Here is a 24900-nt window from a genome sequence, read left to right on the forward strand (position 1 = left end):
CCTTGTTGCCAAACAGCCTTTCCAAAAAAATGTCACTTCTTTTCCTTCTGTTTAAAAATACTGGTCCACCCATTTCTGCCTAAAAAGGTAGTCTACTTAGCCTTTTCCGTCCTGTCACACGTTTCAAGTGCTGCACTGCAACTCAGTTTAATGACAACCCAGTGTCCAAAATCGGCCCCTGGTGTAAAGATATGGTTTCCCGGGTAAAATAAAGCAAGTCAGCAAATATGGTGTGGCTTAACTGTAGCTGTGAAGTTTGGCGCATTACTTGGCACCAAAGCCTTCTCTACCCCGGGTAATGGCAAAGAAAGCTACTTAAGGTAGTGACGCTTCTTAAATGCTCCCTTACGTTTGGACTTTTTGGGTGTATATTGTACTAATCAGCAAACTGGCATAAGGGTCTGTGCAAGGAGGTCACGTAAGCCAGCTTCAAAGTGTGCCACGTGACTTGAGTTTCGTCCAGTTGGTAGGATCCGTATGAACAAAAACCATGGAGATGCTGGGGATTGAACCCAGGACCTCACACATGCGAAGCGTGCGCTCTACCACTGAGCTACATCCCCTACGTGGTGTGCTTTCTCCCAATTCCCTGCTGGAACGGACAGACTTTATTTAACTATCGCGGAAAGAGCTACGCGGGAAGAGATTGAGAGACACAGCTTTGCAGTAATTCCATGTGCATAAAAGACAAAGTGGAGATGCCAGGGATTGAACCCAGGGCCTCACACATGCAAAGCGTGCGCTCTACCACTGAGCTACATCCCCCTTCGCAAGCTTCTTCAAATTAGGTTCCGATCGGCCGATAGCAGTTTACAGGCTAATTCGGCATCTACCTTGTTGCCTAACAGCCTTTCCAAAAAAATGTCACTTCTTTTCCTTCTGTTTAAAAATACTGGTCCACCCATTTCTGCCTAAAAAGGTAGTCTACTTAGCCTTTTCCGTCCTGTCACACGTTTCAAGTGCTGCACTGCAACTCAGTTTAATGACAACCCAGTGTCCAAAATCGGCCCCTGGTGTAAAGATATGGTTTCCCGGGTAAAATAAAGCAAGTCAGCAAATATGGTGTGGCTTAACTGTAGCTGTGAAGTTTGGCGCATTACTTGGCACCAAAGCTTTCTCTACCCCGGGTAATGGCAAAGAAAGCTACTTAAGGTAGTGACGCTTCTTAAATGCTCCCTTACGTTTGGACTTTTTGGGTGTATATTGTACTAATCAGCAAACTGGCATAAGGGTCTGTGCAAGGAGGTCACGTAAGCCAGCTTCAAAGTGTGCCACGTGACTTGAGTTTCGTCCAGTTGGTAGGATCCGTATGAACAAAAACCATGGAGATGCTGGGGATTGAACCCAGGACCTCACACATGCGAAGCGTGCGCTCTACCACTGAGCTACATCCCCTACGTGGTGTGCTTTCTCCCAATTCCCTGCTGGAACGGACAGACTTTATTTAACTATCGCGGAAAGAGCTACGCGGGAAGAGATTGAGAGACACAGCTTTGCAGTAATTCCATATGCATAAAAGACAAAGTGGAGATGCCGGGGATTGAACCCGGGGCCTCACACATACAAAGTGTGCGCTCTACCACTGAGCTACAACCCCCTTCGCAAGCTTCTCCAAAGAAGGTTCCGATCGGCCGATAGCAGTTTACAGGCTAATTCGGCATCTACCTTGTTGCCAAACAGCCTTTCCAAAAAAATGTCACTTCTTTTCCTTCTGTTTAAAAATACTGGTCCACCCATTTCTGCCTAAAAAGGTAGTCTACTTAGCCTTTTCCGTCCTGTCACACGTTTCAAGTGCTGCACTGCAACTCAGTTTAATGACAACCCAGTGTCCAAAATCGGCCCCTGGTGTAAAGATATGGTTTCCCGGGTAAAATAAAGCAAGTCAGCAAATATGGTGTGGCTTAACTGTAGCTGTGAAGTTTGGCGCATTACTTGGCACCAAAACCTTCTCTACCCCGGGTAATGGCAAAGAAAGCTACTTAAGTTAGTGACGCTTCTTAAATGCTCCCTTACGTTTGGACTTTTTGGGTGTATATTGTACTAATCAGCAAACTGGCATAAGGGTCTGTGCAAGGAGGTCACGTAAGCCAGCTTCAAAGTGTGCCACGTGACTTGAGTTTCGTCCAGTTGGTAGGATCCGTATGAACAAAAACCATGGAGATGCTGGGGATTGAACCCAGGACCTCACACATGCGAAGCGTGCGCTCTACCACTGAGCTACATCCCCTACATGGTGTGCTTTCTCCCAATTCCCTGCTGGAACGGACAGACTTTATTTAACTATCGCGGAAAGAGCTACGCGGGAAGAGATTGAGAGACACAGCTTTGCAGTAATTCCATGTGCATAAAAGACAAAGTGGAGATGCCGGGGATTGAACCCGGGGCCTCACACATGCAAAGCGTGCGCTCTACCACTGAGCTACATCCCCCTTCGCAAGCTTCTTCAAAATAGGTTCCGATCGGCCGATAGCAGTTTACAGGCTAATTCGGCATCTACCTTGTTGCCAAACAGCCTTTCCAAAAAAATGTCACTTCTTTTCCTTCTGTTTAAAAATACTGGTCCACCCATTTCTGCCTAAAAAGGTAGTCTACTTAGCCTTTTCCGTCCTGTCACACGTTTCAAGTGCTGCACTGCAACTCAGTTTAATGACAACCCAGTGTCCAAAATCGGCCCCTGGTGTAAAGATATGGTTTCCCGGGTAAAATAAAGCAAGTCAGCAAATATGGTGTGGCTTAACTGTAGCTGTGAAGTTTGGCGCATTACTTGGCACCAAAGCCTTCTCTACCCCGGGTAATGGCAAAGAAAGCTACTTAAGGTAGTGACGCTTCTTAAATGCTCCCTTACGTTTGGACTTTTTGGGTGTATATTGTACTAATCAGCAAACTGGCATAAGGGTCTGTGCAAGGAGGTCACGTAAGCCAGCTTCAAAGTGTGCCACGTGACTTGAGTTTCGTCCAGTTGGTAGGATCCGTATGAACAAAATCCATGGAGATGCTGGGGATTGAACCCAGGACCTCACACATGCGAAGCGTGCGCTCTACCACTGAGCTACATCCCCTACGTGGTGTGCTTTCTCCCAATTCCCTGCTGGAACGGACAGACTTTATTTAACTATCGCGGAAAGAGCTACGCGGGAAGAGATTGAGAGACACAGCTTTGCAGTAATTCCATGTGCATAAAAGACAAAGTGGAGATGCCGGGGATTGAACCCGGGGCCTCACACATGCAAAGCGTGCGCTCTACCACTGAGCTACATCCCCCTTCGCAAGCTTCTTCAAATTAGGTTCCGATCGGCCGATAGCAGTTTACAGGCTAATTCGGCATCTACCTTGTTGCCAAACAGCCTTTCCAAAAAAATGTCACTTCTTTTCCTTCTGTTTAAAAATACTGGTCCACCCATTTCTGCCTAAAAAGGTAGTCTACTTAGCCTTTTCCGTCCTGTCACACGTTTCAAGTGCTGCACTGCAACTCAGTTTAATGACAACCCAGTGTCCAAAATCGGCCCCTGGTGTAAAGATATGGTTTCCCGGGTAAAATAAAGCAAGTCAGCAAATATGGTGTGGCTTAACTGTAGCTGTGAAGTTTGGCGCATTACTTGGCACCAAAGCCTTCTCTACCCCGGGTAATGGCAAAGAAAGCTACTTAAGGTAGTGACGCTTCTTAAATGCTCCCTTACGTTTGGACTTTTTGGGTGTATATTGTACTAATCAGCAAACTGGCATAAGGGTCTGTGCAAGGAGGTCACGTAAGCCAGCTTCAAAGTGTGCCACGTGACTTGAGTTCCGTCCAGTTGGTAGGATCCGTATGAACAAAAACCATGGAGATGCTGGGGATTGAACCCAGGACCTCACACATGCGAAGCGTGCGCTCTACCACTGAGCTACATCCCCTACGTGGTGTGCTTTCTCCCAATTCCCTGCTGGAACGGACAGACTTTATTTAACTATCGCGGAAAGAGCTACGCGGGAAGAGATTGAGAGACACAGCTTTGCAGTAATTCCATGTGCATAAAAGACAAAGTGGAGATGCCGGGGATTGAACCCGGGGCCTCACACATGCAAAGCGTGCGCTCTACCACTGAGCTACATCCCCCTTCGCAAGCTTCTTCAAATTAGGTTCCGATCGGCCGATAGCAGTTTACAGGCTAATTCGGCATCTACCTTGTTGCCAAACAGCCTTTCCAAAAAAATGTCACTTCTTTTCCTTCTGTTTAAAAATACTGGTCCACCCATTTCTGCCTAAAAAGGTAGTCTACTTAGCCTTTTCCGTCCTGTCACACGTTTCAAGTGCTGCACTGCAACTCAGTTTAATGACAACCCAGTGTCCAAAATCGGCCCCTGGTGTAAAGATATGGTTTCCCGGGTAAAATAAAGCAAGTCAGCAAATATGGTGTGGCTTAACTGTAGCTGTGAAGTTTGGCGCATTACTTGGCACCAAAGCCTTCTCTACCCCGGGTAATGGCAAAGAAAGCTACTTAAGGTAGTGACGCTTCTTAAATGCTCCCTTACGTTTGGACTTTTTGGGTGTATATTGTACTAATCAGCAAACTGGCATAAGGGTCTGTGCAAGGAGGTCACGTAAGCCAGCTTCAAAGTGTGCCACGTGACTTGCCACGGATTGAACCCGGGGCCTCACATATGCAAAGCGTGCGCTCTACCACTGAGCTACATCCCCCTTCGCAAGCTTCTCCAAAGAAGGTTCCGATCGGCCGATAGCAGTTTACAGGCTAATTCGGCATCTACCTTGTTGCCAAACAGCCTTTCCAAAAAAATGTCACTTCTTTTCCTTCTGTTTAAAAATACTGGTCCACCCATTTCTGCCTAAAAAGGTAGTCTACTTAGCCTTTTCCGTCCTGTCACACGTTTCAAGTGCTGCACTGCAACTCAGTTTAATGACAACCCAGTGTCCAAAATCGGCCCCTGGTGTAAGGATATGGTTTACCGGGTAAAATAAAGCAAGTCAGCAAATATGTTGTGGCTTAACTGTAGCTGTGAAGTTTGGTGCATTACTTGGCACCAAAGCCTTCTCTACCCCGGGTAATGGCAAAGAAAGCTACTTAAGGTAGTGACGCTTCTTAAATGCTCCCTTACGTTTGGACTTTTTGGGTGTATATTGTACTAATCAGCAAACTGGCATAAGGGTCTGTGCAAGGAGGTCACGTAAGCCAGCTTCAAAGTGTGCCACGTGACTTGAGTTTCGTCCAGTTGGTAGGATCCGTATGAACAAAAACCATGGCGATGCTGGGGATTGAACCCAGGACCTCACACATGCGAAGCGTGCGCTCTACCACTGAGCTACATCCCCTACGTGGTGTGCTTTCTCCCAATTCCCTGCTGGAACGGACAGACTTTATTTAACTATCGCGGAAAGAGCTACGCGGGAAGAGATTGAGAGACACAGCTTTGCAGTAATTCCATATGCATAAAAGACAAAGTGGAGATGCCGGGGATTGAACCCGGGGCCTCACACATACAAAGTGTGCGCTCTACCACTGAGCTACAACCCCCTTCGCAAGCTTCTCCAAAGAAGGTTCCGATCGGCCGATAGCAGTTTACAGGCTAATTCGGCATCTACCTTGTTGCCAAACAGCCTTTCCAAAAAAATGTCACTTCTTTTCCTTCTGTTTAAAAATACTGGTCCACCCATTTCTGCCTAAAAAGGTAGTCTACTTAGCCTTTTCCGTCCTGTCACACGTTTCAAGTGCTGCACTGCAACTCAGTTTAATTTCAACCCAGTGTCCAAAATCGGCCCCTGGTGTAAAGATATGGTTTCCCGGGTAAAATAAAGCAAGTCAGCAAATATGGTGTGGCTTAACTGTAGCTGTGAAGTTTGGCGCATTACTTGGCACCAAAACCTTCTCTACCCCGGGTAATGGCAAAGAAAGCTACTTAAGTTAGTGACGCTTCTTAAATGCTCCCTTACGTTTGGACTTTTTGGGTGTATATTGTACTAATCAGCAAACTGGCATAAGGGTCTGTGCAAGGAGGTCACGTAAGCCAGCTTCAAAGTGTGCCACGTGACTTGAGTTTCGTCCAGTTGGTAGGATCCGTATGAACAAAAACCATGGAGATGCTGGGGATTGAACCCAGGACCTCACACATGCGAAGCGTGCGCTCTACCACTGAGCTACATCCCCTACATGGTGTGCTTTCTCCCAATTCCCTGCTGGAACGGACAGACTTTATTTAACTATCGCGGAAAGAGCTACGCGGGAAGAGATTGAGAGACACAGCTTTGCAGTAATTCCATGTGCATAAAAGACAAAGTGGAGATGCCGGGGATTGAACCCGGGGCCTCACACATGCAAAGCGTGCGCTCTACCACTGAGCTACATCCCCCTTCGCAAGCTTCTTCAAATTAGGTTCCGATCGGCCGATAGCAGTTTACAGGCTAATTCGGCATCTACCTTGTTGCCAAACAGCCTTTCCAAAAAAATGTCACTTCTTTTCCTTCTGTTTAAAAATACTGGTCCACCCATTTCTGCCTAAAAAGGTAGTCTACTTAGCCTTTTCCGTCCTGTCACACGTTTCAAGTGCTGCACTGCAACTCAGTTTAATGACAACCCAGTGTCCAAAATCGGCCCCTGGTGTAAAGATATGGTTTCCCGGGTAAAATAAAGCAAGTCAGCAAATATGGTGTGGCTTAACTGTAGCTGTGAAGTTTGGCGCATTACTTGGCACCAAAGCCTTCTCTACCCCGGGTAATGGCAAAGAAAGCTACTTAAGGTAGTGACGCTTCTTAAATGCTCCCTTACGTTTGGACTTTTTGGGTGTATATTGTACTAATCAGCAAACTGGCATAAGGGTCTGTGCAAGGAGGTCACGTAAGCCAGCTTCAAAGTGTGCCACGTGACTTGAGTTTCCGTCCAGTTGGTAGGATCCGTATGAACAAAAACCATGGAGATGCTGGGGATTGAACCCAGGACCTCACACATGCGAAGCGTGCGCTCTACCACTGAGCTACATCCCCTACGTGGTGTGCTTTCTCCCAATTCCCTGCTGGAACGGACAGACTTTATTTAACTATCGCGGAAAGAGCTACGCGGGAAGAGATTGAGAGACACAGCTTTGCAGTAATTCCATGTGCATAAAAGACAAAGTGGAGATGCCGGGGATTGAACCCGGGGCCTCACACATGCAAAGCGTGCGCTCTACCACTGAGCTACATCCCCCTTCGCAAGCTTCTTCAAATTAGGTTCCGATCGGCCGATAGCAGTTTACAGGCTAATTCGGCATCTACCTTGTTGCCAAACAGCCTTTCCAAAAAAATGTCACTTCTTTTCCTTCTGTTTAAAAATACTGGTCCACCCATTTCTGCCTAAAAAGGTAGTCTACTTAGCCTTTTCCGTCCTGTCACACGTTTCAAGTGCTGCACTGCAACTCAGTTTAATGACAACCCAGTGTCCAAAATCGGCCCCTGGTGTAAAGATATGGTTTCCCGGGTAAAATAAAGCAAGTCAGCAAATATGGTGTGGCTTAACTGTAGCTGTGAAGTTTGGCGCATTACTTGGCACCAAAGCCTTCTCTACCCCGGGTAATGGCAAAGAAAGCTACTTAAGGTAGTGACGCTTCTTAAATGCTCCCTTACGTTGGACTTTTTGGGTGTATATTGTACTAATCAGCAAACTGGCATAAGGGTCTGTGCAAGGAGGTCACGTAAGCCAGCTTCAAAGTGTGCCACGTGACTTGCCACGGATTGAACCCGGGGCCTCACATATGCAAAGCGTGCGCTCTACCACTGAGCTACATCCCCCTTCGCAAGCTTCTCCAAAGAAGGTTCCGATCGGCCGATAGCAGTTTACAGGCTAATTCGGCATCTACCTTGTTGCCAAACAGCCTTTCCAAAAAAATGTCACTTCTTTTCCTTCTGTTTAAAAATACTGGTCCACCCATTTCTGCCTAAAAAGGTAGTCTACTTAGCCTTTTCCGTCCTGTCACACGTTTCAAGTGCTGCACTGCAACTCAGTTTAATGACAACCCAGTGTCCAAAATCGGCCCCTGGTGTAAGGATATGGTTTACCGGGTAAAATAAAGCAAGTCAGCAAATATGTTGTGGCTTAACTGTAGCTGTGAAGTTTGGTGCATTACTTGGCACCAAAGCCTTCTCTACCCCGGGTAATGGCAAAGAAAGCTACTTAAGGTAGTGACGCTTCTTAAATGCTCCCTTACGTTTGGACTTTTTGGGTGTATATTGTACTAATCAGCAAACTGGCATAAGGGTCTGTGCAAGGAGGTCACGTAAGCCAGCTTCAAAGTGTGCCACGTGACTTGAGTTTCGTCCAGTTGGTAGGATCCGTATGAACAAAAACCATGGCGATGCTGGGGATTGAACCCAGGACCTCACACATGCGAAGCGTGCGCTCTACCACTGAGCTACATCCCCTACGTGGTGTGCTTTCTCCCAATTCCCTGCTGGAACGGACAGACTTTATTTAACTATCGCGGAAAGAGCTACGCGGGAAGAGATTGAGAGACACAGCTTTGCAGTAATTCCATATGCATAAAAGACAAAGTGGAGATGCCGGGGATTGAACCCGGGGCCTCACACATACAAAGTGTGCGCTCTACCACTGAGCTACAACCCCCTTCGCAAGCTTCTCCAAAGAAGGTTCCGATCGGCCGATAGCAGTTTACAGGCTAATTCGGCATCTACCTTGTTGCCAAACAGCCTTTCCAAAAAAATGTCACTTCTTTTCCTTCTGTTTAAAAATACTGGTCCACCCATTTCTGCCTAAAAAGGTAGTCTACTTAGCCTTTTCCGTCCTGTCACACGTTTCAAGTGCTGCACTGCAACTCAGTTTAATTTCAACCCAGTGTCCAAAATCGGCCCCTGGTGTAAAGATATGGTTTCCCGGGTAAAATAAAGCAAGTCAGCAAATATGGTGTGGCTTAACTGTAGCTGTGAAGTTTGGCGCATTACTTGGCACCAAAACCTTCTCTACCCCGGGTAATGGCAAAGAAAGCTACTTAAGTTAGTGACGCTTCTTAAATGCTCCCTTACGTTTGGACTTTTTGGGTGTATATTGTACTAATCAGCAAACTGGCATAAGGGTCTGTGCAAGGAGGTCACGTAAGCCAGCTTCAAAGTGTGCCACGTGACTTGAGTTTCGTCCAGTTGGTAGGATCCGTATGAACAAAAACCATGGAGATGCTGGGGATTGAACCCAGGACCTCACACATGCGAAGCGTGCGCTCTACCACTGAGCTACATCCCCTACATGGTGTGCTTTCTCCCAATTCCCTGCTGGAACGGACAGACTTTATTTAACTATCGCGGAAAGAGCTACGCGGGAAGAGATTGAGAGACACAGCTTTGCAGTAATTCCATGTGCATAAAAGACAAAGTGGAGATGCCGGGGATTGAACCCGGGGCCTCACACATGCAAAGCATGCGCTCTACCACTGAGCTACATCCCCCTTCGCAAGCTTCTTCAAAATAGGTTCCGATCGGCCGATAGCAGTTTACAGGCTAATTCGGCATCTACCTTGTTGCCAAACAGCCTTTCCAAAAAAATGTCACTTCGTTTCCTTCTGTTTAAAAATACTGGTCCACCCATTTCTGCCTAAAAAGGTAGTCTACTTAGCCTTTTCCGTCCTGTCACACGTTTCAAGTGCTGCACTGCAACTCAGTTTAATGACAACCCAGTGTCCAAAATCGGCCCCTGGTGTAAAGATATGGTTTCCCGGGTAAAATAAAGCAAGTCAGCAAATATGTTGTGGCTTAACTGTAGCTGTGAAGTTTGGTGCATTACTTGGCACCAAAGCCTTCTCTACCCCGGGTAATGGCAAAGAAAGCTACTTAAGGTAGTGACGCTTCTTAAATGCTCCCTTACGTTTGGACTTTTTGGGTGTATATTGTACTAATCAGCAAACTGGCATAAGGGTCTGTGCAAGGAGGTCACGTAAGCCAGCTTCAAAGTGTGCCACGTGACTTGAGTTCCGTCCAGTTGGTAGGATCCGTATGAACAAAAACCATGGAGATGCTGGGGATTGAACCCAGGACCTCACACATGCGAAGCGTGCGCTCTACCACTGAGCTACATCCCCTACGTGGTGTGCTTTCTCCCAATTCCCTGCTGGAACGGACAGACTTTATTTAACTATCGCGGAAAGAGCTACGCGGGAAGAGATTGAGAGACACAGCTTTGCAGTAATTCCATGTGCATAAAAGACAAAGTGGAGATGCCGGGGATTGAACCTGGGGCCTCACACATGCAAAGCGTGCGCTCTACCACTGAGCTACATCCCCCTTCGCAAGCTTCTTTAAATTAGGTTCCGATCGGCCGATAGCAGTTTACAGGCTAATTCGGCATCTACCTTGTTGCCAAACAGCCTTTCCAAAAAAATGTCACTTCTTTTCCTTCTGTTTAAAAATACTGGTCCACCCATTTCTGCCTAAAAAGGTAGTCTACTTAGCCTTTTCCGTCCTGTCACACGTTTCAAGTGCTGCACTGCAACTCAGTTTAATGACAACCCAGTGTCCAAAATCGGCCCCTGGTGTAAAGATATGGTTTCCCGGGTAAAATAAAGCAAGTCAGCAAATATGGTGTGGCTTAACTGTAGCTGTGAAGTTTGGCGCATTACTTGGCACCAAAGCCTTCTCTACCCCGGGTAATGGCAAAGAAAGCTACTTAAGGTAGTGACGCTTCTTAAATGCTCCCTTACGTTTGGACTTTTTGGGTGTATATTGTACTAATCAGCAAACTGGCATAAGGGTCTGTGCAAGGAGGTCACGTAAGCCAGCTTCAAAGTGTGCCACGTGACTTGCCACGGATTGAACCCGGGGCCTCACACATGCAAAGCGTGCGCTCTACCACTGAGCTACATCCCCCTTCGCAAGCTTCTCCAAAGAAGGTTCCGATCGGCCGATAGCAGTTTACAGGCTAATTCGGCATCTACCTTGTTGCCAAACAGCCTTTCCAAAAAAATGTCACTTCTTTTCCTTCTGTTTAAAAATACTGGTCCACCCATTTCTGCCTAAAAAGGTAGTCTACTTAGCCTTTTCCGTCCTGTCACACGTTTCAAGTGCTGCACTGCAACTCAGTTTAATGACAACCCAGTGTCCAAAATCGGCCCCTGGTGTAAGGATATGGTTTCCCGGGTAAAATAAAGCAAGTCAGCAAATATGTTGTGGCTTAACTGTAGCTGTGAAGTTTGGTGCATTACTTGGCACCAAAGCCTTCTCTACCCCGGGTAATGGCAAAGAAAGCTACTTAAGGTAGTGACGCTTCTTAAATGCTCCCTTACGTTTGGACTTTTTGGGTGTATATTGTACTAATCAGCAAACTGGCATAAGGGTCTGTGCAAGGAGGTCACGTAAGCCAGCTTCAAAGTGTGCCACGTGACTTGAGTTTCGTCCAGTTGGTAGGATCCGTATGAACAAAAACCATGGAGATGCTGGGGATTGAACCCAGGACCTCACACATGCGAAGCGTGCGCTCTACCACTGAGCTACATCCCCTACGTGGTGTGCTTTCTCCCAATTCCCTGCTGGAACGGACAGACTTTATTTAACTATCGCGGAAAGAGCTACGCGGGAAGAGATTGAGAGACACAGCTTTGCAGTAATTCCATATGCATAAAAGACAAAGTGGAGATGCCGGGGATTGAACCCGGGGCCTCACACATGCAAAGCGTGCGCTCTACCACTGAGCTACAACCCCCTTCGCAAGCTTCTCCAAAGAAGGTTCCGATCGGCCGATAGCAGTTTACAGGCTAATTCGGCATCTACCTTGTTGCCAAACAGCCTTTCCAAAAAAATGTCACTTCTTTTCCTTCTGTTTAAAAATACTGGTCCACCCATTTCTGCCTAAAAAGGTAGTCTACTTAGCCTTTTCCGTCCTGTCACACGTTTCAAGTGCTGCACTGCAACTCAGTTTAATGACAACCCAGTGTCCAAATCGGCCCCTGGTGTAAAGATATGGTTTCCCGGGTAAAATAAAGCAAGTCAGCAAATATGGTGTGGCTTAACTGTAGCTGTGAAGTTTGGCGCATTACTTGGCACCAAAGCCTTCTCTACCCCGGGTAATGGCAAAGAAAGCTACTTAAGGTAGTGACGCTTCTTAAATGCTCCCTTACGTTTGGACTTTTTGGGTGTATATTGTACTAATCAGCAAACTGGCATAAGGGTCTGTGCAAGGAGGTCACGTAAGCCAGCTTCAAAGTGTGCCACGTGACTTGAGTTTCGTCCAGTTGGTAGGATCCGTATGAACAAAAACCATGGAGATGCTGGGGATTGAACCCAGGACCTCACACATGCGAAGCGTGCGCTCTACCACTGAGCTACATCCCCTACGTGGTGTGCTTTCTCCCAATTCCCTGCTGGAACGGACAGACTTTATTTAACTATCGCGGAAAGAGCTACGCGGGAAGAGATTGAGAGACACAGCTTTGCAGTAATTCCATGTGCATAAAAGACAAAGTGGAGATGCCGGGGATTGAACCCGGGGCCTCACACATGCAAAGCGTGCGCTCTACCACTGAGCTACATCCCCCTTCGCAAGCTTCTTCAAAATAGGTTCCGATCGGCCGATAGCAGTTTACAGGCTAATTCGGCATCTACCTTGTTGCCAAACAGCCTTTCCAAAAAAATGTCACTTCTTTTCCTTCTGTTTAAAAATACTGGTCCACCCATTTCTGCCTAAAAAGGTAGTCTACTTAGCCTTTTCCGTCCTGTCACACGTTTCAAGTGCTGCACTGCAACTCAGTTTAATGACAACCCAGTGTCCAAAATCGGCCCCTGGTGTAAAGATATGGTTTCCCGGGTAAAATAAAGCAAGTCAGCAAATATGGTGTGGCTTAACTGTAGCTGTGAAGTTTGGCGCATTACTTGGCACCAAAGCCTTCTCTACCCCGGGTAATGGCAAAGAAAGCTACTTAAGGTAGTGACGCTTCTTAAATGCTCCCTTACGTTTGGACTTTTTGGGTGTATATTGTACTAATCAGCAAACTGGCATAAGGGTCTGTGCAAGGAGGTCACGTAAGCCAGCTTCAAAGTGTGCCACGTGACTTGAGTTTCGTCCAGTTGGTAGGATCCGTATGAACAAAATCCATGGAGATGCTGGGGATTGAACCCAGGACCTCACACATGCGAAGCGTGCGCTCTACCACTGAGCTACATCCCCTACGTGGTGTGCTTTCTCCCAATTCCCTGCTGGAACGGACAGACTTTATTTAACTATCGCGGAAAGAGCTACGCGGGAAGAGATTGAGAGACACAGCTTTGCAGTAATTCCATGTGCATAAAAGACAAAGTGGAGATGCCGGGGATTGAACCCGGGGCCTCACACATGCAAAGCGTGCACTCTACCACTGAGCTACATCCCCCTTCGCAAGCTTCTTCAAATTAGGTTCCGATCGGCCGATAGCAGTTTACAGGCTAATTCGGCATCTACCTTGTTGCCTAACAGCCTTTCCAAAAAAATGTCACTTCTTTTCCTTCTGTTTAAAAATACTGGTCCACCCATTTCTGCCTAAAAAGGTAGTCTACTTAGCCTTTTCCGTCCTGTCACACGTTTCAAGTGCTGCACTGCAACTCAGTTTAATGACAACCCAGTGTCCAAAATCGGCCCCTGGTGTAAAGATATGGTTTCCCGGGTAAAATAAAGCAAGTCAGCAAATATGTTGTGGCTTAACTGTAGCTGTGAAGTTTGGTGCATTACTTGGCACCAAAGCCTTCTCTACCCCGGGTAATGGCAAAGAAAGCTACTTAAGGTAGTGACGCTTCTTAAATGCTCCCTTACGTTTGGACTTTTTGGGTGTATATTGTACTAATCAGCAAACTGGCATAAGGGTCTGTGCAAGGAGTTCACGTAAGCCAGCTTCAAAGTGTGCCACGTGACTTGAGTTTCGTCCAGTTGGTAGGATCCGTATGAACAAAAACCATGGAGATGCTGGGGATTGAACCCAGGACCTCACACATGCGAAGCGTGCGCTCTACCACTGAGCTACATCCCCTACGTGGTGTGCTTTCTCCCAATTCCCTGCTGGAACGGACAGACTTTATTTAACTATCGCGGAAAGAGCTACGCGGTAAGAGATTGAGAGACACAGCTTTGCAGTAATTCCATATGCATAAAAGACAAAGTGGAGATGCCGGGGATTGAACCCGGGGCCTCACACATGCAAAGCGTGCGCTCTACCACTGAGCTACATCCCCCTTCGCAAGCTTCTCCAAAGAAGGTTCCGATCGGCCGATAGCAGTTTACAGGCTAATTCGGCATCTACCTTGTTGCCAAACAGCCTTTCCAAAAAAATGTCACTTCTTTTCCTTCTGTTTAAAAATACTGGTCCACCCATTTCTGCCTAAAAAGGTAGTCTACTTAGCCTTTTCCGTCCTGTCACACGTTTCAAGTGCTGCACTGCAACTCAGTTTAATGACAACCCAGTGTCCAAAATCGGCCCCTGGTGTAAAGATATGGTTTCCCGGGTAAAATAAAGCAAGTCAGCAAATATGGTGTGGCTTAACTGTAGCTGTGAAGTTTGGCGCATTACTTGGCACCAAAGCCTTCTCTACCCCGGGTAATGGCAAAGAAAGCTACTTAAGTTAGTGACGCTTCTTAAATGCTCCCTTACGTTTGGACTTTTTGGGTGTATATTGTACTAATCAGCAAACTGGCATAAGGGTCTGTGCAAGGAGGTCACGTAAGCCAGCTTCAAAGTGTGCCACGTGACTTGAGTTTCGTCCAGTTGGTAGGATCCGTATGAACAAAAACCATGGAGATGCTGGGGATTGAACCCAGGACCTCACACATGCGAAGCGTGCGCTCTACCACTGAGCTACATCCCCTACGTGGTGTGCTTTCTCCCAATTCCCTGCTGGAACGGACAGACTTTATTTAACTATCGCGGAAAGAGCTACGCGGGAAGAGATTGAGAGACACAGCTTTGCAGTAATTCCATGTGCATAAAAGACAAAGTGGAGATGCCGGGGATTGAACCCGGGGCCTCACACATGCAAAGCGTGCGCTCTACCACTGAGCTACATCCCCCTTCGCAAGCTTCTTCAAATTAGGTTCCGATCGGCCGATAGCAGTTTACAGGCTAATTCGGCATCTACCTTGTTGCCAAACAGCCTTTCCAAAAAAATGTCACTTCTTTTCCTTCTGTTTAAAAATACTGGTCCACCCATTTCTGCCTAAAAAGGTAGTCTACTTAGCCTTTTCCGTCCTGTCACACGTTTCAAGTGCTGCACTGCAACTCAGTTTAATGACAACCCAGTGTCCAAAATCGGCCCCTGGTGTAAAGATATGGTTTCCCGGGTAAAATAAAGCAAGTCAGCAAATATGGTGTGGCTTAACTGTAGCTGTGAAGTTTGGCGCATTACTTGGCACCAAAGCCTTCTCTACCCCGGGTAATGGCAAAGAAAGCTACTTAAGGTAGTGACGCTTCTTAAATGCTCCCTTACGTTTGGACTTTTTGGGTGTATATTGTACTAATCAGCAAACTGGCATAAGGGTCTGTGCAAGGAGGTCACGTAAGCCAGCTTCAAAGTGTGCCACGTGACTTGAGTTTCGTCCAGTTGGTAGGATCCGTATGAACAAAAACCATGGAGATGCTGGGGATTGAACCCAGGACCTCACACATGCGAAGCGTGCGCTCTACCACTGAGCTACATCCCCTACGTGGTGTGCTTTCTCCCAATTCCCTGCTGGAACGGACAGACTTTATTTAACTATCGCGGAAAGAGCTACGCGGGAAGAGATTGAGAGACACAGCTTTGCAGTAATTCCATGTGCATAAAAGACAAAGTGGAGATGCCGGGGATTGAACCCGGGGCCTCACACATGCAAAGCGTGCGCTCTACCACTGAGCTACATCCCCCTTCGCAAGCTTCTTCAAATTAGGTTCCGATCGGCCGATAGCAGTTTACAGGCTAATTCGGCATCTACCTTGTTGCCAAACAGCCTTTCCAAAAAAATGTCACTTCTTTTCCTTCTGTTTAAAAATACTGGTCCACCCATTTCTGCCTAAAAAGGTAGTCTACTTAGCCTTTTCCGTCCTGTCACACGTTTCAAGTGCTGCACTGCAACTCAGTTTAATGACAACCCAGTGTCCAAAATCGGCCCCTGGTGTAAAGATATGGTTTCCCGGGTAAAATAAAGCAAGTCAGCAAATATGGTGTGGCTTAACTGTAGCTGTGAAGTTTGGCGCATTACTTGGCACCAAAGCCTTCTCTACCCCGGGTAATGGCAAAGAAAGCTACTTAAGGTAGTGACGCTTCTTAAATGCTCCCTTACGTTTGGACTTTTTGGGTGTATATTGTACTAATCAGCAAACTGGCATAAGGGTCTGTGCAAGGAGGTCACGTAAGCCAGCTTCAAAGTGTGCCACGTGACTTGAGTTTCGTCCAGTTGGTAGGATCCGTATGAACAAAAACCATGGAGATGCTGGGGATTGAACCCAGGACCTCACACATGCGAAGCGTGCGCTCTACCACTGAGCTACATCCCCTACGTGGTGTGCTTTCTCCCAATTCCCTGCTGGAACGGACAGACTTTATTTAACTATCGCGGAAAGAGCTACGCGGGAAGAGATTGAGAGACACAGCTTTGCAGTAATTCCATGTGCATAAAAGACAAAGTGGAGATGCCGGGGATTGAACCCGGGGCCTCACACATGCAAAGCGTGCGCTCTACCACTGAGCTACATCCCCCTTCGCAAGCTTCTCAAATAAGGTTCCGATCGGCCGATAGCAGTTTACAGGCTAATTCGGCATCTACCTTGTTGCCAAACAGCCTTTCCAAAAAAATGTCACTTCTTTTCCTTCTGTTTAAAAATACTGGTCCACCCATTTCTGCCTAAAAAGGTAGTCTACTTAGCCTTTTCCGTCCTGTCACACGTTTCAAGTGCTGCACTGCAACTCAGTTTAATGACAACCCAGTGTCCAAAATCGGCCCCTGGTGTAAAGATATGGTTTCCCGGGTAAAATAAAGCAAGTCAGCAAATATGGTGTGGCTTAACTGTAGCTGTGAAGTTTGGCGCATTACTTGGCACCAAAGCCTTCTCTACCCCGGGTAATGGCAAAGAAAGCTACTTAAGGTAGTGACGCTTCTTAAATGCTCCCTTACGTTTGGACTTTTTGGGTGTATATTGTACTAATCAGCAAACTGGCATAAGGGTCTGTGCAAGGAGGTCACGTAAGCCAGCTTCAAAGTGTGCCACGTGACTTGAGTTTCGTCCAGTTGGTAGGATCCGTATGAACAAAAACCATGGAGATGCTGGGGATTGAACCCAGGACCTCACACATGCGAAGCGTGCGCTCTACCACTGAGCTACATCCCCTACGTGGTGTGCTTTCTCCCAATTCCCTGCTGGAACGGACAGACTTTATTTAACTATCGCGGAAAGAGCTACGCGGGAAGAGATTGAGAGACACAGCTTTGCAGTAATTCCATGTGCATAAAAGACAAAGTGGAGATGCCGGGGATTGAACCCGGGGCCTCACACATGCAAAGCGTGCGCTCTACCACTGAGCTACATCCCCCTTCGCAAGCTTCTTCAAATTAGGTTCCGATCGGCCGATAGCAGTTTACAGGCTAATTCGGCATCTACCTTGTTGCCAAACAGCCTTTCCAAAAAAATGTCACTTCTTTTCCTTCTGTTTAAAAATACTGGTCCACCCATTTCTGCCTAAAAAGGTAGTCTACTTAGCCTTTTCCGTCCTGTCACACGTTTCAAGTGCTGCACTGCAACTCAGTTTAATGACAACCCAGTGTCCAAAATCGGCCCCTGGTGTAAAGATATGGTTTCCCGGGTAAAATAAAGCAAGTCAGCAAATATGGTGTGGCTTAACTGTAGCTGTGAAGTTTGGCGCATTACTTGGCACCAAAGCCTTCTCTACCCCGGGTAATGGCAAAGAAAGCTACTTAAGGTAGTGACGCTTCTTAAATGCTCCCTTACGTTTGGACTTTTTGGGTGTATATTGTACTAATCAGCAAACTGGCATAAGGGTCTGTGCAAGGAGGTCACGTAAGCCAGCTTCAAAGTGTGCCACGTGACTTGAGTTTCGTCCAGTTGGTAGGATCCGTATGAACAAAAACCATGGAGATGCTGGGGATTGAACCCAGGACCTCACACATGCGAAGCGTGCGCTCTACCACTGAGCTACATCCCCTACGTGGTGTGCTTTCTCCCAATTCCCTGCTGGAACGGACAGACTTTATTTAACTATCGCGGAAAGAGCTACGCGGGAAGAGATTGAGAGACACAGCTTTGCAGTAATTCCATGTGCATAAAAGACAAAGTGGAGATGCCGGGGATTGAACCCGGGGCCTCACACATGCAAAGCGTGCGCTCTACCACTGAGCTACATCCCCCTTCGCAAGCTTCTCCAAAGAAGGTTCCGATCGGCCGATAGCAGTTTACAGGCTAATTCGGCATCTACCTTGTTGCCAAACAGCCTTTCCAAAAAAATGTCACTTCTTTTCCTTCTGTTTAAAAATACTGGTCCACCCATTTCTGCCTAAAAAGGTAGTCTACTTAGCCTTTTCCGTCCTGTCACACGTTTCAAGTGCTGCACTGCAACTCAGTTTAATGACAACCCAGTGTCCAAAATCGGCCCCTGGTGTAAAGATATGGTTTCCCGGGTAAAATAAAGCAAGTCAGCAAATATGGTGTGGCTTAACTGTAGCTGTGAAGTTTGGCGCATTACTTGGCACCAAAGCCTTCTCTACCCCGGGTAATGGCAAAGAAAGCTACTTAAGGTAGTGACGCTTCTTAAATGCTCCCTTACGTTTGGACTTTTTGGGTGTATATTGTACTAATCAGCAAACTGGCATAAGGGTCTGTGCAAGGAGGTCACGTAAGCCAGCTTCAAAGTGTGCCACGTGACTTGAGTTTCGTCCAGTTGGTAGGATCCGTATGAACAAAAACCATGGAGATGCTGGGGATTGAACCCAGGACCTCACACATGCGAAGCGTGCGCTCTACCACTGAGCTACATCCCCTACGTGGTGTGCTTTCTCCCAATTCCCTGCTGGAACGGACAGACTTTATTTAACTATCGCGGAAAGAGCTACGCGGGAAGAGATTGAGAGACACAGCTTTGCAGTAATTCCATGTGCATAAAAGACAAAGTGGAGATGCCGGGGATTGAACCCGGGGCCTCACACATGCAAAGCGTGCGCTCTACCACTGAGCTACATCCCCCTTCGCAAGCTTCTTCAAATTAGGTTCCGATCGGCCGATAGCAGTTTACAGGCTAATTCGGCATCTACCTTGTTGCCAAACAGCCTTTCCAAAAAAATGTCACTTCTTTTCCTTCTGTTTAAAAATACTGGTCCACCCATTTCTGCCTAAAAAGGTAGTCTACTTAGCCTTTTCCGTCCTGTCACACGTTTCAAGTGCTGCACTGCAACTCAGTTTAATGACAACCCAGTGTCCAAAATCGGCCCCTGGTGTAAAGATATGGTTTCCCGGGTAAAATAAAGCAAGTCAGCAAATATGGTGTGGCTTAACTGTAGCTGTGAAGTTTGGCGCATTACTTGGCACCAAAGCCTTCTCTACCCCGGGTAATGGCAAAGAAAGCTACTTAAGGTAGTGACGCTTCTTAAATGCTCCCTTACGTTTGGACTTTTTGGGTGTATATTGTACTAATCAGCAAACTGGCATAAGGGTCTGTGCAAGGAGGTCACGTAAGCCAGCTTCAAAGTGTGCCACGTGACTTGAGTTTCGTCCAGTTGGTAGGATCCGTATGAACAAAAACCATGGAGATGCTGGGGATTGAACCCAGGACCTCACACATGCGAAGCGTGCGCTCTACCACTGAGCTACATCCCCTACGTGGTGTGCTTTCTCCCAATTCCCTGCTGGAACGGACAGACTTTATTTAACTATCGCGGAAAGAGCTACGCGGGAAGAGATTGAGAGACACAGCTTTGCAGTAATTCCATGTGCATAAAAGACAAAGTGGAGATGCCGGGGATTGAACCCGGGGCCTCACACATGCAAAGCGTGCGCTCTACCACTGAGCTACATCCCCCTTCGCAAGCTTCTTCAAATTAGGTTCCGATCGGCCGATAGCAGTTTACAGGCTAATTCGGCATCTACCTTGTTGCCAAACAGCCTTTCCAAAAAAATGTCACTTCTTTTCCTTCTGTTTAAAAATACTGGTCCACCCATTTCTGCCTAAAAAGGTAGTCTACTTAGCCTTTTCCGTCCTGTCACACGTTTCAAGTGCTGCACTGCAACTCAGTTTAATGACAACCCAGTGTCCAAAATCGGCCCCTGGTGTAAAGATATGGTTTCCCGGGTAAAATAAAGCAAGTCAGCAAATATGGTGTGGCTTAACTGTAGCTGTGAAGTTTGGCGCATTACTTGGCACCAAAGCCTTCTCTACCCCGGGTAATGGCAAAGAAAGCTACTTAAGGTAGTGACGCTTCTTAAATGCTCCCTTACGTTTGGACTTTTTGGGTGTATATTGTACTAATCAGCAAACTGGCATAAGGGTCTGTGCAAGGAGGTCACGTAAGCCAGCTTCAAAGTGTGCCACGTGACTTGAGTTTCGTCCAGTTGGTAGGATCCGTATGAACAAAAACCATGGAGATGCTGGGGATTGAACCCAGGACCTCACACATGCGAAGCGTGCGCTCTACCACTGAGCTACATCCCCTACGTGGTGTGCTTTCTCCCAATTCCCTGCTGGAACGGACAGACTTTATTTAACTATCGCGGAAAGAGCTACGCGGGAAGAGATTGAGAGACACAGCTTTGCAGTAATTCCATGTGCATAAAAGACAAAGTGGAGATGCCGGGGATTGAACCCGGGGCCTCACACATGCAAAGCGTGCGCTCTACCACTGAGCTACATCCCCCTTCGCAAGCTTCTTCAAATAGGTTCCGATCGGCCGATAGCAGTTTACAGGCTAATTCGGCATCTACCTTGTTGCCAAACAGCCTTTCCAAAAAAATGTCACTTCTTTTCCTTCTGTTTAAAAATACTGGTCCACCCATTTCTGCCTAAAAAGGTAGTCTACTTAGCCTTTTCCGTCCTGTCACACGTTTCAAGTGCTGCACTGCAACTCAGTTTAATGACAACCCAGTGTCCAAAATCGGCCCCTGGTGTAAAGATATGGTTTCCCGGGTAAAATAAAGCAAGTCAGCAAATATGGTGTGGCTTAACTGTAGCTGTGAAGTTTGGCGCATTACTTGGCACCAAAGCCTTCTCTACCCCGGGTAATGGCAAAGAAAGCTACTTAAGGTAGTGACGCTTCTTAAATGCTCCCTTACGTTTGGACTTTTTGGGTGTATATTGTACTAATCAGCAAACTGGCATAAGGGTCTGTGCAAGGAGGTCACGTAAGCCAGCTTCAAAGTGTGCCACGTGACTTGAGTTTCGTCCAGTTGGTAGGATCCGTATGAACAAAAACCATGGAGATGCTGGGGATTGAACCCAGGACCTCACACATGCGAAGCGTGCGCTCTACCACTGAGCTACATCCCCTACGTGGTGTGCTTTCTCCCAATTCCCTGCTGGAACGGACAGACTTTATTTAACTATCGCGGAAAGAGCTACGCGGGAAGAGATTGAGAGACACAGCTTTGCAGTAATTCCATGTGCATAAAAGACAAAGTGGAGATGCCGGGGATTGAACCCGGGGCCTCACACATGCAAAGCGTGCGCTCTACCACTGAGCTACATCCCCCTTCGCAAGCTTCTTCAAATTAGGTTCCGATCGGCCGATAGCAGTTTACAGGCTAATTCGGCATCTACCTTGTTGCCAAACAGCCTTTCCAAAAAAATGTCACTTCTTTTCCTTCTGTTTAAAAATACTGGTCCACCCATTTCTGCCTAAAAAGGTAGTCTACTTAGCCTTTTCCGTCCTGTCACACGTTTCAAGTGCTGCACTGCAACTCAGTTTAATGACAACCCAGTGTCCAAAATCGGCCCCTGGTGTAAAGATATGGTTTCCCGGGTAAAATAAAGCAAGTCAGCAAATATGGTGTGGCTTAACTGTAGCTGTGAAGTTTGGCGCATTACTTGGCACCAAAGCCTTCTCTACCCCGGGTAATGGCAAAGAAAGCTACTTAAGGTAGTGACGCTTCTTAAATGCTCCCTTACGTTTGGACTTTTTGGGTGTATATTGTACTAATCAGCAAACTGGCATAAGGGTCTGTGCAAGGAGGTCACGTAAGCCAGCTTCAAAGTGTGCCACGTGACTTGAGTTTCGTCCAGTTGGTAGGATCCGTATGAACAAAAACCATGGAGATGCTGGGGATTGAACCCAGGACCTCACACATGCGAAGCGTGCGCTCTACCACTGAGCTACATCCCCTACGTGGTGTGCTTTCTCCCAATTCCCTGCTGGAACGGACAGACTTTATTTAACTATCGCGGAAAGAGCTACGCGGGAAGAGATTGAGAGACACAGCTTTGCAGTAATTCCATGTGCATAAAAGACAAAGTGGAGATGCCGGGGATTGAACCCGGGGCCTCACACATGCAAAGCGTGCGCTCTACCACTGAGCTACATCCCCCTTCGCAAGCTTCTCCAAAGAAGGTTCCGATCGGCCGATAGCAGTTTACAGGCTAATTCGGCATCTACCTTGTTGCCAAACAGCCTTTCCAAAAAAATGTCACTTCTTTTCCTTCTGTTTAAAAATACTGGTCCACCCATTTCTGCCTAAAAAGGTAGTCTACTTAGCCTTTTCCGTCCTGTCACACGTTTCAAGTGCTGCACTGCAACTCAGTTTAATGACAACCCAGTGTCCAAAATCGGCCCCTGGTGTAAAGATATGGTTTCCCGGGTAAAATAAAGCAAGTCAGCAAATATGGTGTGGCTTAACTGTAGCTGTGAAGTTTGGCGCATTACTTGGCACCAAAGCCTTCTCTACCCCGGGTAATGGCAAAGAAAGCTACTTAAGGTAGTGACGCTTCTTAAATGCTCCCTTACGTTTGGACTTTTTGGGTGTATATTGTACTAATCAGCAAACTGGCATAAGGGTCTGTGCAAGGAGGTCACGTAAGCCAGCTTCAAAGTGTGCCACGTGACTTGAGTTTCGTCCAGTTGGTAGGATCCGTATGAACAAAAACCATGGAGATGCTGGGGATTGAACCCAGGACCTCACACATGCGAAGCGTGCGCTCTACCACTGAGCTACATCCCCTACGTGGTGTGCTTTCTCCCAATTCCCTGCTGGAACGGACAGACTTTATTTAACTATCGCGGAAAGAGCTACGCGGGAAGAGATTGAGAGACACAGCTTTGCAGTAATTCCATGTGCATAAAAGACAAAGTGGAGATGCCGGGGATTGAACCCGGGGCCTCACACATGCAAAGCGTGCGCTCTACCACTGAGCTACATCCCCCTTCGCAAGCTTCTTCAAATTAGGTTCCGATCGGCCGATAGCAGTTTACAGGCTAATTCGGCATCTACCTTGTTGCCAAACAGCCTTTCCAAAAAAATGTCACTTCTTTTCCTTCTGTTTAAAAATACTGGTCCACCCATTTCTGCCTAAAAAGGTAGTCTACTTAGCCTTTTCCGTCCTGTCACACGTTTCAAGTGCTGCACTGCAACTCAGTTTAATGACAACCCAGTGTCCAAAATCGGCCCCTGGTGTAAAGATATGGTTTCCCGGGTAAAATAAAGCAAGTCAGCAAATATGGTGTGGCTTAACTGTAGCTGTGAAGTTTGGCGCATTACTTGGCACCAAAGCCTTCTCTACCCCGGGTAATGGCAAAGAAAGCTACTTAAGGTAGTGACGCTTCTTAAATGCTCCCTTACGTTTGGACTTTTTGGGTGTATATTGTACTAATCAGCAAACTGGCATAAGGGTCTGTGCAAGGAGGTCACGTAAGCCAGCTTCAAAGTGTGCCACGTGACTTGAGTTTCGTCCAGTTGGTAGGATCCGTATGAACAAAAACCATGGAGATGCTGGGGATTGAACCCAGGACCTCACACATGCGAAGCGTGCGCTCTACCACTGAGCTACATCCCCTACGTGGTGTGCTTTCTCCCAATTCCCTGCTGGAACGGACAGACTTTATTTAACTATCGCGGAAAGAGCTACGCGGGAAGAGATTGAGAGACACAGCTTTGCAGTAATTCCATGTGCATAAAAGACAAAGTGGAGATGCCGGGGATTGAACCCGGGGCCTCACACATGCAAAGCGTGCGCTCTACCACTGAGCTACATCCCCCTTCGCAAGCTTCTTCAAATTAGGTTCCGATCGGCCGATAGCAGTTTACAGGCTAATTCGGCATCTACCTTGTTGCCAAACAGCCTTTCCAAAAAAATGTCACTTCTTTTCCTTCTGTTTAAAAATACTGGTCCACCCATTTCTGCCTAAAAAGGTAGTCTACTTAGCCTTTTCCGTCCTGTCACACGTTTCAAGTGCTGCACTGCAACTCAGTTTAATGACAACCCAGTGTCCAAAATCGGCCCCTGGTGTAAAGATATGGTTTCCCGGGTAAAATAAAGCAAGTCAGCAAATATGGTGTGGCTTAACTGTAGCTGTGAAGTTTGGCGCATTACTTGGCACCAAAGCCTTCTCTACCCCGGGTAATGGCAAAGAAAGCTACTTAAGGTAGTGACGCTTCTTAAATGCTCCCTTACGTTTGGACTTTTTGGGTGTATATTGTACTAATCAGCAAACTGGCATAAGGGTCTGTGCAAGGAGGTCACGTAAGCCAGCTTCAAAGTGTGCCACGTGACTTGAGTTTCGTCCAGTTGGTAGGATCCGTATGAACAAAAACCATGGAGATGCTGGGGATTGAACCCAGGACCTCACACATGCGAAGCGTGCGCTCTACCACTGAGCTACATCCCCTACGTGGTGTGCTTTCTCCCAATTCCCTGCTGGAACGGACAGACTTTATTTAACTATCGCGGAAAGAGCTACGCGGGAAGAGATTGAGAGACACAGCTTTGCAGTAATTCCATGTGCATAAAAGACAAAG

At 47.1% G+C, this 24900-nt stretch overlaps 55 non-coding genes across 55 annotated transcripts; all 55 read right to left on the bottom strand.

Annotated features, from left to right (window-relative positions):
* Window positions 1-491: 491 nt before the first annotated feature.
* TRNAA-CGC (transfer RNA alanine (anticodon CGC)) lies at window positions 492-563 on the bottom strand. Its single transcript has one exon. It is a non-coding gene; the product is annotated as a tRNA-Ala (tRNA).
* A 130-nt stretch (window positions 564-693) lies between these two features.
* On the bottom strand, window positions 694-765 carry TRNAA-UGC (transfer RNA alanine (anticodon UGC)). The gene has a single exon. It is a non-coding gene; the product is annotated as a tRNA-Ala (tRNA).
* A 558-nt stretch (window positions 766-1323) lies between these two features.
* On the bottom strand, window positions 1324-1395 carry TRNAA-CGC (transfer RNA alanine (anticodon CGC)). Its single transcript has one exon. It is a non-coding gene; the product is annotated as a tRNA-Ala (tRNA).
* A 130-nt stretch (window positions 1396-1525) lies between these two features.
* Window positions 1526-1597, bottom strand: TRNAT-UGU (transfer RNA threonine (anticodon UGU)). The gene has a single exon. It is a non-coding gene; the product is annotated as a tRNA-Thr (tRNA).
* Window positions 1598-2155: 558 nt separating this feature from the next.
* TRNAA-CGC (transfer RNA alanine (anticodon CGC)) lies at window positions 2156-2227 on the bottom strand. Its single transcript has one exon. It is a non-coding gene; the product is annotated as a tRNA-Ala (tRNA).
* A 130-nt stretch (window positions 2228-2357) lies between these two features.
* TRNAA-UGC (transfer RNA alanine (anticodon UGC)) lies at window positions 2358-2429 on the bottom strand. The gene has a single exon. It is a non-coding gene; the product is annotated as a tRNA-Ala (tRNA).
* A 558-nt stretch (window positions 2430-2987) lies between these two features.
* On the bottom strand, window positions 2988-3059 carry TRNAA-CGC (transfer RNA alanine (anticodon CGC)). Its single transcript has one exon. It is a non-coding gene; the product is annotated as a tRNA-Ala (tRNA).
* A 130-nt stretch (window positions 3060-3189) lies between these two features.
* TRNAA-UGC (transfer RNA alanine (anticodon UGC)) lies at window positions 3190-3261 on the bottom strand. Its single transcript has one exon. It is a non-coding gene; the product is annotated as a tRNA-Ala (tRNA).
* A 558-nt stretch (window positions 3262-3819) lies between these two features.
* TRNAA-CGC (transfer RNA alanine (anticodon CGC)) lies at window positions 3820-3891 on the bottom strand. The gene has a single exon. It is a non-coding gene; the product is annotated as a tRNA-Ala (tRNA).
* A 130-nt stretch (window positions 3892-4021) lies between these two features.
* Window positions 4022-4093, bottom strand: TRNAA-UGC (transfer RNA alanine (anticodon UGC)). The gene has a single exon. It is a non-coding gene; the product is annotated as a tRNA-Ala (tRNA).
* A 1140-nt stretch (window positions 4094-5233) lies between these two features.
* Window positions 5234-5305, bottom strand: TRNAA-CGC (transfer RNA alanine (anticodon CGC)). The gene has a single exon. It is a non-coding gene; the product is annotated as a tRNA-Ala (tRNA).
* A 130-nt stretch (window positions 5306-5435) lies between these two features.
* On the bottom strand, window positions 5436-5507 carry TRNAT-UGU (transfer RNA threonine (anticodon UGU)). The gene has a single exon. It is a non-coding gene; the product is annotated as a tRNA-Thr (tRNA).
* A 558-nt stretch (window positions 5508-6065) lies between these two features.
* Window positions 6066-6137, bottom strand: TRNAA-CGC (transfer RNA alanine (anticodon CGC)). Its single transcript has one exon. It is a non-coding gene; the product is annotated as a tRNA-Ala (tRNA).
* A 130-nt stretch (window positions 6138-6267) lies between these two features.
* Window positions 6268-6339, bottom strand: TRNAA-UGC (transfer RNA alanine (anticodon UGC)). The gene has a single exon. It is a non-coding gene; the product is annotated as a tRNA-Ala (tRNA).
* A 559-nt stretch (window positions 6340-6898) lies between these two features.
* On the bottom strand, window positions 6899-6970 carry TRNAA-CGC (transfer RNA alanine (anticodon CGC)). Its single transcript has one exon. It is a non-coding gene; the product is annotated as a tRNA-Ala (tRNA).
* A 130-nt stretch (window positions 6971-7100) lies between these two features.
* TRNAA-UGC (transfer RNA alanine (anticodon UGC)) lies at window positions 7101-7172 on the bottom strand. Its single transcript has one exon. It is a non-coding gene; the product is annotated as a tRNA-Ala (tRNA).
* A 1139-nt stretch (window positions 7173-8311) lies between these two features.
* TRNAA-CGC (transfer RNA alanine (anticodon CGC)) lies at window positions 8312-8383 on the bottom strand. Its single transcript has one exon. It is a non-coding gene; the product is annotated as a tRNA-Ala (tRNA).
* A 130-nt stretch (window positions 8384-8513) lies between these two features.
* On the bottom strand, window positions 8514-8585 carry TRNAT-UGU (transfer RNA threonine (anticodon UGU)). Its single transcript has one exon. It is a non-coding gene; the product is annotated as a tRNA-Thr (tRNA).
* A 558-nt stretch (window positions 8586-9143) lies between these two features.
* Window positions 9144-9215, bottom strand: TRNAA-CGC (transfer RNA alanine (anticodon CGC)). The gene has a single exon. It is a non-coding gene; the product is annotated as a tRNA-Ala (tRNA).
* A 130-nt stretch (window positions 9216-9345) lies between these two features.
* Window positions 9346-9417, bottom strand: TRNAA-UGC (transfer RNA alanine (anticodon UGC)). Its single transcript has one exon. It is a non-coding gene; the product is annotated as a tRNA-Ala (tRNA).
* A 558-nt stretch (window positions 9418-9975) lies between these two features.
* Window positions 9976-10047, bottom strand: TRNAA-CGC (transfer RNA alanine (anticodon CGC)). The gene has a single exon. It is a non-coding gene; the product is annotated as a tRNA-Ala (tRNA).
* Window positions 10048-10177: 130 nt separating this feature from the next.
* On the bottom strand, window positions 10178-10249 carry TRNAA-UGC (transfer RNA alanine (anticodon UGC)). Its single transcript has one exon. It is a non-coding gene; the product is annotated as a tRNA-Ala (tRNA).
* Window positions 10250-11389: 1140 nt separating this feature from the next.
* Window positions 11390-11461, bottom strand: TRNAA-CGC (transfer RNA alanine (anticodon CGC)). Its single transcript has one exon. It is a non-coding gene; the product is annotated as a tRNA-Ala (tRNA).
* A 130-nt stretch (window positions 11462-11591) lies between these two features.
* On the bottom strand, window positions 11592-11663 carry TRNAA-UGC (transfer RNA alanine (anticodon UGC)). Its single transcript has one exon. It is a non-coding gene; the product is annotated as a tRNA-Ala (tRNA).
* A 557-nt stretch (window positions 11664-12220) lies between these two features.
* On the bottom strand, window positions 12221-12292 carry TRNAA-CGC (transfer RNA alanine (anticodon CGC)). Its single transcript has one exon. It is a non-coding gene; the product is annotated as a tRNA-Ala (tRNA).
* A 130-nt stretch (window positions 12293-12422) lies between these two features.
* On the bottom strand, window positions 12423-12494 carry TRNAA-UGC (transfer RNA alanine (anticodon UGC)). Its single transcript has one exon. It is a non-coding gene; the product is annotated as a tRNA-Ala (tRNA).
* A 558-nt stretch (window positions 12495-13052) lies between these two features.
* TRNAA-CGC (transfer RNA alanine (anticodon CGC)) lies at window positions 13053-13124 on the bottom strand. The gene has a single exon. It is a non-coding gene; the product is annotated as a tRNA-Ala (tRNA).
* Window positions 13125-13254: 130 nt separating this feature from the next.
* On the bottom strand, window positions 13255-13326 carry TRNAA-UGC (transfer RNA alanine (anticodon UGC)). The gene has a single exon. It is a non-coding gene; the product is annotated as a tRNA-Ala (tRNA).
* A 558-nt stretch (window positions 13327-13884) lies between these two features.
* TRNAA-CGC (transfer RNA alanine (anticodon CGC)) lies at window positions 13885-13956 on the bottom strand. The gene has a single exon. It is a non-coding gene; the product is annotated as a tRNA-Ala (tRNA).
* A 130-nt stretch (window positions 13957-14086) lies between these two features.
* Window positions 14087-14158, bottom strand: TRNAA-UGC (transfer RNA alanine (anticodon UGC)). Its single transcript has one exon. It is a non-coding gene; the product is annotated as a tRNA-Ala (tRNA).
* Window positions 14159-14716: 558 nt separating this feature from the next.
* On the bottom strand, window positions 14717-14788 carry TRNAA-CGC (transfer RNA alanine (anticodon CGC)). Its single transcript has one exon. It is a non-coding gene; the product is annotated as a tRNA-Ala (tRNA).
* A 130-nt stretch (window positions 14789-14918) lies between these two features.
* Window positions 14919-14990, bottom strand: TRNAA-UGC (transfer RNA alanine (anticodon UGC)). Its single transcript has one exon. It is a non-coding gene; the product is annotated as a tRNA-Ala (tRNA).
* Window positions 14991-15548: 558 nt separating this feature from the next.
* TRNAA-CGC (transfer RNA alanine (anticodon CGC)) lies at window positions 15549-15620 on the bottom strand. The gene has a single exon. It is a non-coding gene; the product is annotated as a tRNA-Ala (tRNA).
* A 130-nt stretch (window positions 15621-15750) lies between these two features.
* TRNAA-UGC (transfer RNA alanine (anticodon UGC)) lies at window positions 15751-15822 on the bottom strand. Its single transcript has one exon. It is a non-coding gene; the product is annotated as a tRNA-Ala (tRNA).
* A 558-nt stretch (window positions 15823-16380) lies between these two features.
* Window positions 16381-16452, bottom strand: TRNAA-CGC (transfer RNA alanine (anticodon CGC)). Its single transcript has one exon. It is a non-coding gene; the product is annotated as a tRNA-Ala (tRNA).
* A 130-nt stretch (window positions 16453-16582) lies between these two features.
* Window positions 16583-16654, bottom strand: TRNAA-UGC (transfer RNA alanine (anticodon UGC)). Its single transcript has one exon. It is a non-coding gene; the product is annotated as a tRNA-Ala (tRNA).
* A 557-nt stretch (window positions 16655-17211) lies between these two features.
* Window positions 17212-17283, bottom strand: TRNAA-CGC (transfer RNA alanine (anticodon CGC)). The gene has a single exon. It is a non-coding gene; the product is annotated as a tRNA-Ala (tRNA).
* A 130-nt stretch (window positions 17284-17413) lies between these two features.
* On the bottom strand, window positions 17414-17485 carry TRNAA-UGC (transfer RNA alanine (anticodon UGC)). The gene has a single exon. It is a non-coding gene; the product is annotated as a tRNA-Ala (tRNA).
* A 558-nt stretch (window positions 17486-18043) lies between these two features.
* On the bottom strand, window positions 18044-18115 carry TRNAA-CGC (transfer RNA alanine (anticodon CGC)). The gene has a single exon. It is a non-coding gene; the product is annotated as a tRNA-Ala (tRNA).
* Window positions 18116-18245: 130 nt separating this feature from the next.
* Window positions 18246-18317, bottom strand: TRNAA-UGC (transfer RNA alanine (anticodon UGC)). The gene has a single exon. It is a non-coding gene; the product is annotated as a tRNA-Ala (tRNA).
* Window positions 18318-18875: 558 nt separating this feature from the next.
* Window positions 18876-18947, bottom strand: TRNAA-CGC (transfer RNA alanine (anticodon CGC)). The gene has a single exon. It is a non-coding gene; the product is annotated as a tRNA-Ala (tRNA).
* Window positions 18948-19077: 130 nt separating this feature from the next.
* Window positions 19078-19149, bottom strand: TRNAA-UGC (transfer RNA alanine (anticodon UGC)). The gene has a single exon. It is a non-coding gene; the product is annotated as a tRNA-Ala (tRNA).
* A 558-nt stretch (window positions 19150-19707) lies between these two features.
* TRNAA-CGC (transfer RNA alanine (anticodon CGC)) lies at window positions 19708-19779 on the bottom strand. Its single transcript has one exon. It is a non-coding gene; the product is annotated as a tRNA-Ala (tRNA).
* Window positions 19780-19909: 130 nt separating this feature from the next.
* On the bottom strand, window positions 19910-19981 carry TRNAA-UGC (transfer RNA alanine (anticodon UGC)). Its single transcript has one exon. It is a non-coding gene; the product is annotated as a tRNA-Ala (tRNA).
* A 558-nt stretch (window positions 19982-20539) lies between these two features.
* TRNAA-CGC (transfer RNA alanine (anticodon CGC)) lies at window positions 20540-20611 on the bottom strand. Its single transcript has one exon. It is a non-coding gene; the product is annotated as a tRNA-Ala (tRNA).
* Window positions 20612-20741: 130 nt separating this feature from the next.
* Window positions 20742-20813, bottom strand: TRNAA-UGC (transfer RNA alanine (anticodon UGC)). The gene has a single exon. It is a non-coding gene; the product is annotated as a tRNA-Ala (tRNA).
* Window positions 20814-21370: 557 nt separating this feature from the next.
* Window positions 21371-21442, bottom strand: TRNAA-CGC (transfer RNA alanine (anticodon CGC)). Its single transcript has one exon. It is a non-coding gene; the product is annotated as a tRNA-Ala (tRNA).
* Window positions 21443-21572: 130 nt separating this feature from the next.
* TRNAA-UGC (transfer RNA alanine (anticodon UGC)) lies at window positions 21573-21644 on the bottom strand. Its single transcript has one exon. It is a non-coding gene; the product is annotated as a tRNA-Ala (tRNA).
* Window positions 21645-22202: 558 nt separating this feature from the next.
* On the bottom strand, window positions 22203-22274 carry TRNAA-CGC (transfer RNA alanine (anticodon CGC)). The gene has a single exon. It is a non-coding gene; the product is annotated as a tRNA-Ala (tRNA).
* Window positions 22275-22404: 130 nt separating this feature from the next.
* On the bottom strand, window positions 22405-22476 carry TRNAA-UGC (transfer RNA alanine (anticodon UGC)). The gene has a single exon. It is a non-coding gene; the product is annotated as a tRNA-Ala (tRNA).
* Window positions 22477-23034: 558 nt separating this feature from the next.
* Window positions 23035-23106, bottom strand: TRNAA-CGC (transfer RNA alanine (anticodon CGC)). The gene has a single exon. It is a non-coding gene; the product is annotated as a tRNA-Ala (tRNA).
* A 130-nt stretch (window positions 23107-23236) lies between these two features.
* On the bottom strand, window positions 23237-23308 carry TRNAA-UGC (transfer RNA alanine (anticodon UGC)). Its single transcript has one exon. It is a non-coding gene; the product is annotated as a tRNA-Ala (tRNA).
* A 558-nt stretch (window positions 23309-23866) lies between these two features.
* On the bottom strand, window positions 23867-23938 carry TRNAA-CGC (transfer RNA alanine (anticodon CGC)). Its single transcript has one exon. It is a non-coding gene; the product is annotated as a tRNA-Ala (tRNA).
* Window positions 23939-24068: 130 nt separating this feature from the next.
* On the bottom strand, window positions 24069-24140 carry TRNAA-UGC (transfer RNA alanine (anticodon UGC)). Its single transcript has one exon. It is a non-coding gene; the product is annotated as a tRNA-Ala (tRNA).
* A 558-nt stretch (window positions 24141-24698) lies between these two features.
* Window positions 24699-24770, bottom strand: TRNAA-CGC (transfer RNA alanine (anticodon CGC)). Its single transcript has one exon. It is a non-coding gene; the product is annotated as a tRNA-Ala (tRNA).
* Between the last annotated feature and the right edge of the window lie 130 nt (window positions 24771-24900).

Source organism: Dendropsophus ebraccatus, chromosome 4, assembly GCF_027789765.1.
Source record: "Dendropsophus ebraccatus isolate aDenEbr1 chromosome 4, aDenEbr1.pat, whole genome shotgun sequence".
In the NCBI taxonomy this organism is placed as follows: Eukaryota; Metazoa; Chordata; class Amphibia; order Anura; family Hylidae; genus Dendropsophus; species Dendropsophus ebraccatus.